Genomic DNA, 6,456 nt, shown 5'->3' on the forward strand with positions numbered 1-6,456 from the left:
TCGGGCACTAGCCGCAGGATGCCACTACTCCTGGCCGTTCGATCTAGCAAAAAAAAATTTGATTCGCCCCAGATCTTCTTCCTCCTCACGCATCTTACGTTCGTGCAGCTCCCTGCATCTAGCCGTCTCGCGCTGCTCCACTCCGGTGGACGTCCTCGTCGCCGGTCCCCACACTCGCCGGCCATCCTCATCGTCGGTCCCCACCCTCGCCGGCCGTCCTCGTTGCCGGTCCCTACCCTCGCGGTCGTCCTCGTCGCTGCCTCGACCCATGCAACAGCTCCACCTGCCGTTGCAGCTCTCAGTGGCGACGGTTGTAGCTCTGGTTGTAGCTACGCCGCTGCCCCTCGCCGTTGATGCTCGCTGAACGGAATTGTGTTGACGACGCCCACCAGTCAATCAATGCCGTTGAATGGATATAGCAAAAAACTTCGCCGGTCGTAGCAAAACACGACTATGGTGGCAGCAAATCACCATCGTCGTTGTTGCGACGTCACATCTCCGCCTTGATGAATGTAGCAAAAAACTCCGCCGGTCGTAGCAAAACACGACTATGGTGGCAGCAAATCACCATCGTCGCCGTCGCGAGGTCACAGCTCCGCCTTGATGAATGTAGCAAAAAACTTCGCCGGTCGTAGCAAAACACGACTATGGTTGCAGCAAATCACAATCGTCGCCGTCACGAGGTCACAACTCCGCCTTGATGGATGTAGCAAAAAACTTCGCCTATAGTAGCAAAAACCGATTACGGTAGCAGCAAAATCACCGTCACCGCTGTTGCAAGGTTCAGCTCCGCCTTGATGGATGTAGCAAAAATCTTCGGCGCTAGTAGCAAAAACCAACTATCATTGAAACTTTAATATCTACTGTTGAAACATTTCTGTCAATAGTTGCAATTCTTTTCCACTTGCGCGGTGTCGGCCGTCGCTCGTCGCACCGCTTGGCTTGCAGCTCATAGCATCCGGTCCTGGCCCCCATCACGCGCGGGCATGGCGACAGGTGCGGGGCGCGAGGGTGCTGCCATGGCAACGAGGTTGCAGCAAAAAGGGCATGGGATCGGGATTCTATGCTGGTTTGCAGCGACCACGAGGGAGCGCACAGCTGCACACGAGGCTGTTGGTGCTTGCCGGGGAAAGAGGATAGGAGGTAGTCGGTTGAGGTGAAAGAAAGAAGATAAGACAAAGAAAAAAACACAAGAGCGCGTGGGATAGACACACGATCGCTGTAGGTTGATCGAGCGCATGCGACGCGACCGGCCGAATCGTTCGGCCGGCGTGCCGTTCTGAAACGTTTCCCTTGGTTGATTGGGCTGTAAGACACGGACGGGCCGGGACGGCTATTTATATAGCTGCAAAACGGATGGCATTCGGGTTCCTGACAGCGTCTCCAACGGCTACGGGCCTAGATAGTGCACAGTATACTTCTACATGAGCAAGAGCGACAAAAAACATGATATCAACTTTCTTTTTTGCAGCATCAGACACCATATCATGATGCAAAGTCGGCAGCAGCATATTCATGGTTCAGGATACTAGCTAGCTAGCTATGTGCTCAAAGATAGAAGAAAGAACATAGACACCAGGATGCCCTCAACATACACCCAGCATTTGCTTTTTGCAGAAAGAAAAAGAGATGATGAGAATAGATACTCTGGTCAAAATATCCGGTTTGAAAAGGCAAGAAGAACATCCCACCCAATCCCGGCATATGGATGCCGCGGACGGAAAGATTGGATTGGGATTCCGGCCGGAGATCGACCGACATGCACACGCCGGCAGGTAGGTAGCCGCTGCGGCGTCGGGCAGACGACAATCATCGTCGTCTTATATTGGCTCCGTCTTTTGGCGGTGGCGGAGAGCCGCACACTAATGGGATCTGCGTGGATATCCTGGGAACATACCCTCTCCGGCTGAGCTTTGTGATGGGAGATGTCCTCATCTCATTCTCCTGGTCCTGGTTCTGGGCATCTGTTTTGCTGTCTCTGTGACTGAAAATTAATGTTGAATGGATTCCCAAAGGTGTCTGCAGAGCACAACAAACGGCATATTGGATGGATCTCACCAAAGCTAAGTTTAGCATATACAATGAAAAAAAGCAGTTTCTCAAAAAAAAACATTGGCCTATGCATACCGGTGCAGGATGTGTTGGAAATATTAGCACTTTTTCGATTAGATTAATCCACGAGTAAACAGTAAGCATGGCATAAAAGGTATGCATCTCATAGCTTTTCCTAAACATACTAGCACGTACAGAACATAGAAGCGAACCATCTATGAGCAGCATATATACGGCCAGCACAAGTATGAGTAAACGAGGGATGAACAGATCATACCCTCCGGTTGGCCAGGCCAATGCAGCGGCGGCAGCAGTAGCCTCGGCGTCGTCCGTGGCCTTTTTCTTGGCGGCGGCGTCGTCGGCCATGGTGTCGATGCAGGGGAAGTAGTGGAAGCAGAGGCGGACGGAGTTGGGGACGGATCGGGAGCAGTCGCGTCGAGACGCTCCCCAAAAACCTTATTGCCGTTTTCCCGGGCAGGTTCTCGAACGACAGGGTTCCGGAAGCACCTGCTCTCCCGACCAGCCGTGCACGCGGTCGTCGGGATGGGATCGCCGGAGGCAGCACAGAGTGAGGAACAGTAGATGACGGCTAGGTTACGCGAGAGGGAGTGAGTGAACCGAACTAGGTTACTCCACTCGCCAGAGCCTTCTTATATAGTCCGTCGGGGAGGAAGTCGTGGGCCTGGGCCGAAGCCCACGACCGAGTCGACGCACTCCCGGCAAGGGAGTCGTCGTTCCCGGCAAGGGTCGCACTCCCGGCAAGAGTCGACGAATCCCAGCAACGCAAGTCAGCCCACAGTCCAACGTCTCGGACAGTGGCCCACCTGTTAGCGACTCGTTAATTAATCCCTAATTAATTAATCCGTTCCTGAGCGGCAAAAATAAGCTTCGGCTCGGCTCATTTCCGCAACCAGCAACCCGCGGCGCGCGCGCGTCGTGATGGGCGGCGGAGGAGGAGGAGCGCGCGTGTACCACTCCTCTTCCCAAGCTCCCAATGGCAAGTGGTAGAGCAGCCCTTATAAAGGGGTCTCAACTCTCCTCAACTAGCAAGGTGGGACTAAACTTCCCACCACCTGCGATCTCATACATGGGCCTCAAGATTAACCAAGGATTAGTGTCTTATATGGGCCTAAGAATATCCATAATCCATCGATCCCCCACCAGATCTCGAGGCACATAAGTTTGTCAACTGTTTCAAACAATGTTTGATATATCAGAAATTTCAGTGGAGACTGTTAAGTTGAACTTCCACCTAAAGCAACAAGATTAGACTTCTTCACAACTGAACAATGGACTATGCCTTGAATTGTCAGTTTGGCGTGCAGAAGTTTCGCGTATTGTCAGCTGATACGTGGCTGCCGAAGGCTAAACCCCACGGGTGGAGCTTATGAAGGAATATGCCCTAGAGGCAATAATAAAGTTATTATTTATTTCCTTATTTCATGATAAATGTTTATTATTCATGCTAGAATTGTATTAACCGGAAACTTAGTACCTGTGTGAATACATAGACAAACAGAGTGTCACTAGTATGCCTCTACTTGACTAGCTCGTTGGATCAAAGATGGTTAAGTTTCCTAGCATAGACATGAGTTGTCATTTGATTAACGGGATCACATCATTAGAGAATGATGTGATTGACTTGACCCATTCCGTTAGCTTAGCACTTGATCGTTTAGTATGTTGCTATTGCTTTCTTCATGACTTATACATGTTCCTATGACTATGAGATTATGCAACTCCCGAATACCGGAGGAACACTTTGTGTGCTACCAAACGTCACAACGTAACTGGGTGATTATAAAGGTGCTCTACTGGTGTCTCTGATGGTACTTGTTGAGTTGGCATAGATCAAGATTAGGATTTGTCACTCTGATTGTCGGAGAGGTATCTCTGGGCCCTCTCGGTAACGCACATCACTATAAGCCTTGCAAGCAATGTGACTAATGAGTTAGTTGTGGGATGATGCATTACGGAACGAGTAAAGAGACTTGCCGGTAACGAGATTGAACTAGGTATTGAGATACCGACGATCGAATCTCGGGCAAGTAACATACCGATGACAAAGGGAACAACGTATGTTGTTATGCAGTTTGACCGATAAAGATCTTCGTAGAATATGAGCATCCAGGTTCAGCTATTGGTTATTGACCGGAGACGTGTCTCGGTCATGTCACTAGTAGGAAAAGGGGCTTTTACCCCGGTTCATAAGGGCCTTTAGTCCCGGTTCTGGAACCGGGACTAAAGGGTCGTTACTAATGCCCTAGCCGTTTAGTCCCGGTTCTTACACGAACCGGGACTAAAGGCCGTCCACGTGGCCGGTGCGGGGAGCCCAGGCAGGAGGGCCTTTGGTTCCGGTTGGTGCCACCAACCGGGACCAGTAGGCATCCACGCGTCAGCCCCTAGCAGGAGCTGAGATTTTTGTTTTTTTTGAAAGGGGGTGGTTTAGGGGTTTTGGGGGGTTAATTTAGGTGTTTCATATATTGTGTTAGCTAGCTAATTAATAGAGAGAAGTGTCCTCTCTTATCTCCGTGCTTGGTCGACGCTACGTACTATATACGTATGGAGAGGAGTAGACATGCTAGCTAGTAATCAAATGAAGGAAACAGAAGATCGTCATGAATATATGCAGACAGAGAGAAGTGATATCGACCACCTCTCCTTCTCCGAGATATTGGTGGAACAACAAGTTCTCGTATATCTATCCGACACTACCGGCTACATATATATAATAATTATCTCTTACAATACAATCTCCTAATTATATTATAGGAACACAGGGTCCACATAGTATTCTCCGTTTTCAGCGATCACGTGGTCAAGGAAGAATGCCGCCAATTCCTCTTGAATTTCTCGCATACGATCTTCTGCTAGGAGTTGATCCCGCTTCCGAAAAATCTAATTTGAAGAAGGGGGTCAATACATATATATATGAATAAATGAAACTCAACACAAATGATGGTAATAAAATAAAATTGTGAATATTATTGCTTACGCACTTCATATTGTTCTTCAGTGTAGCCCCGCTCACAGGTATGGTAGCGGATGGACTCGCAAACGTAGTATCCACAGTAATTATTCCCGGGTTGCTGCCACAACCACTTTACAAGAAATAGAGGTCAATCAAACTGATAAGCAAGCATGCTAAATGGTATTGATCAAACTAGCGCTTGAATCACTAGGAGATGCGCGGAACATGCTACTATAGTACTTACTTTCGGGTGTCTAAATTGCAGCTGGTTCGGCAGTCCTGGGGCTTTTGAGGTGAATTTTCTCCAAACCCTGCCAGACAAAGAAAACAATTACTTGATATCAGGAAATGAACAAAGTTGCTGATATGGTGGATAATGATCGATTTAACTTACTTCTGGAGCATTTGAGTCATGTTCGCATAGTCCTGGGGATCTTTTCGTCTCGAGTCTAAGACGGTTACTACTCCCGGCTCAAGCTTAATCTCTAGGAGAATATAGTGGAAGCTGCGCATGCATGCATAAGTCATCAATTACATTACCATAACCTGGACAAATAAGGGAAACCGAATATGCAGAAGACAATAACACTCACTTGAAGTTGTAAGGAAAGAGTATGATATCTTTGTTTTGATTTAATACCAACGATTGTAGCAAGTTGGCCTCGGCTTCTTTGGGATGTTTTTCAACCGTATATGCATCTATGAGATTTGTGTTGATGAACCCAATATCACCGATTTGTCTTTTCTTCAATTCGGCGATCTTCAATCTGCATAATATAGTGAGGATAAGTATAAATACATGCAATGAAAGAGCTGACCTATATAGAGAGACTTAATGACAGAAGTAGTACTACTTATAGACAGTAGCAAGTGATCGTTGTTTTATCGAGGGACTTTAGATTGTAAAACTGGAAGAAATCCTCAAATGGAACATTCAGCAGTTCAATTCCAACGAGGTCATGCTCCGGTTTAACTCTCAGCGTCAAAGTACTCATCCCATCAGACTCTCTGCAGGTTTTCATGTACCAATCATGTAGTCTTCGCATCATCGTGCTTAGAGATCTGACATCTTTGACGAGAGGCTTCCTGTAATGGTATTTGTGGTTGTCCACCTCCATGATTTCATAATGTACATCGTCGGGCAGGTAATCTCCAAGATTGCTATAACCGGGCACCATACCGGGATCATTAGCGACGATGTCTTTTGACACCTTGAGCGGGGGGCACGATTGGTTCGCTTGTTCGCCGAGCTGGGCAATTTTTTTCCCAGCTCGTCGTTCTTTCATCCTTTTATCACTGACAGTACTTCCCGACCGCTCCGCTTCGGCATATGCCTTTCCAAGAACGCGCTCATAGTTGCCTCTTGGCGGAGACTTTGGTGGTTTTGTCAGGGCAGCCAGAGTGCGCTTTCCTTTCACCGGATCTACCTTCTC

This window comes from Aegilops tauschii, chromosome 3 (genome assembly GCF_002575655.3).
Source record: "Aegilops tauschii subsp. strangulata cultivar AL8/78 chromosome 3, Aet v6.0, whole genome shotgun sequence".
Taxonomy (NCBI): domain Eukaryota; kingdom Viridiplantae; phylum Streptophyta; class Magnoliopsida; order Poales; family Poaceae; genus Aegilops; species Aegilops tauschii.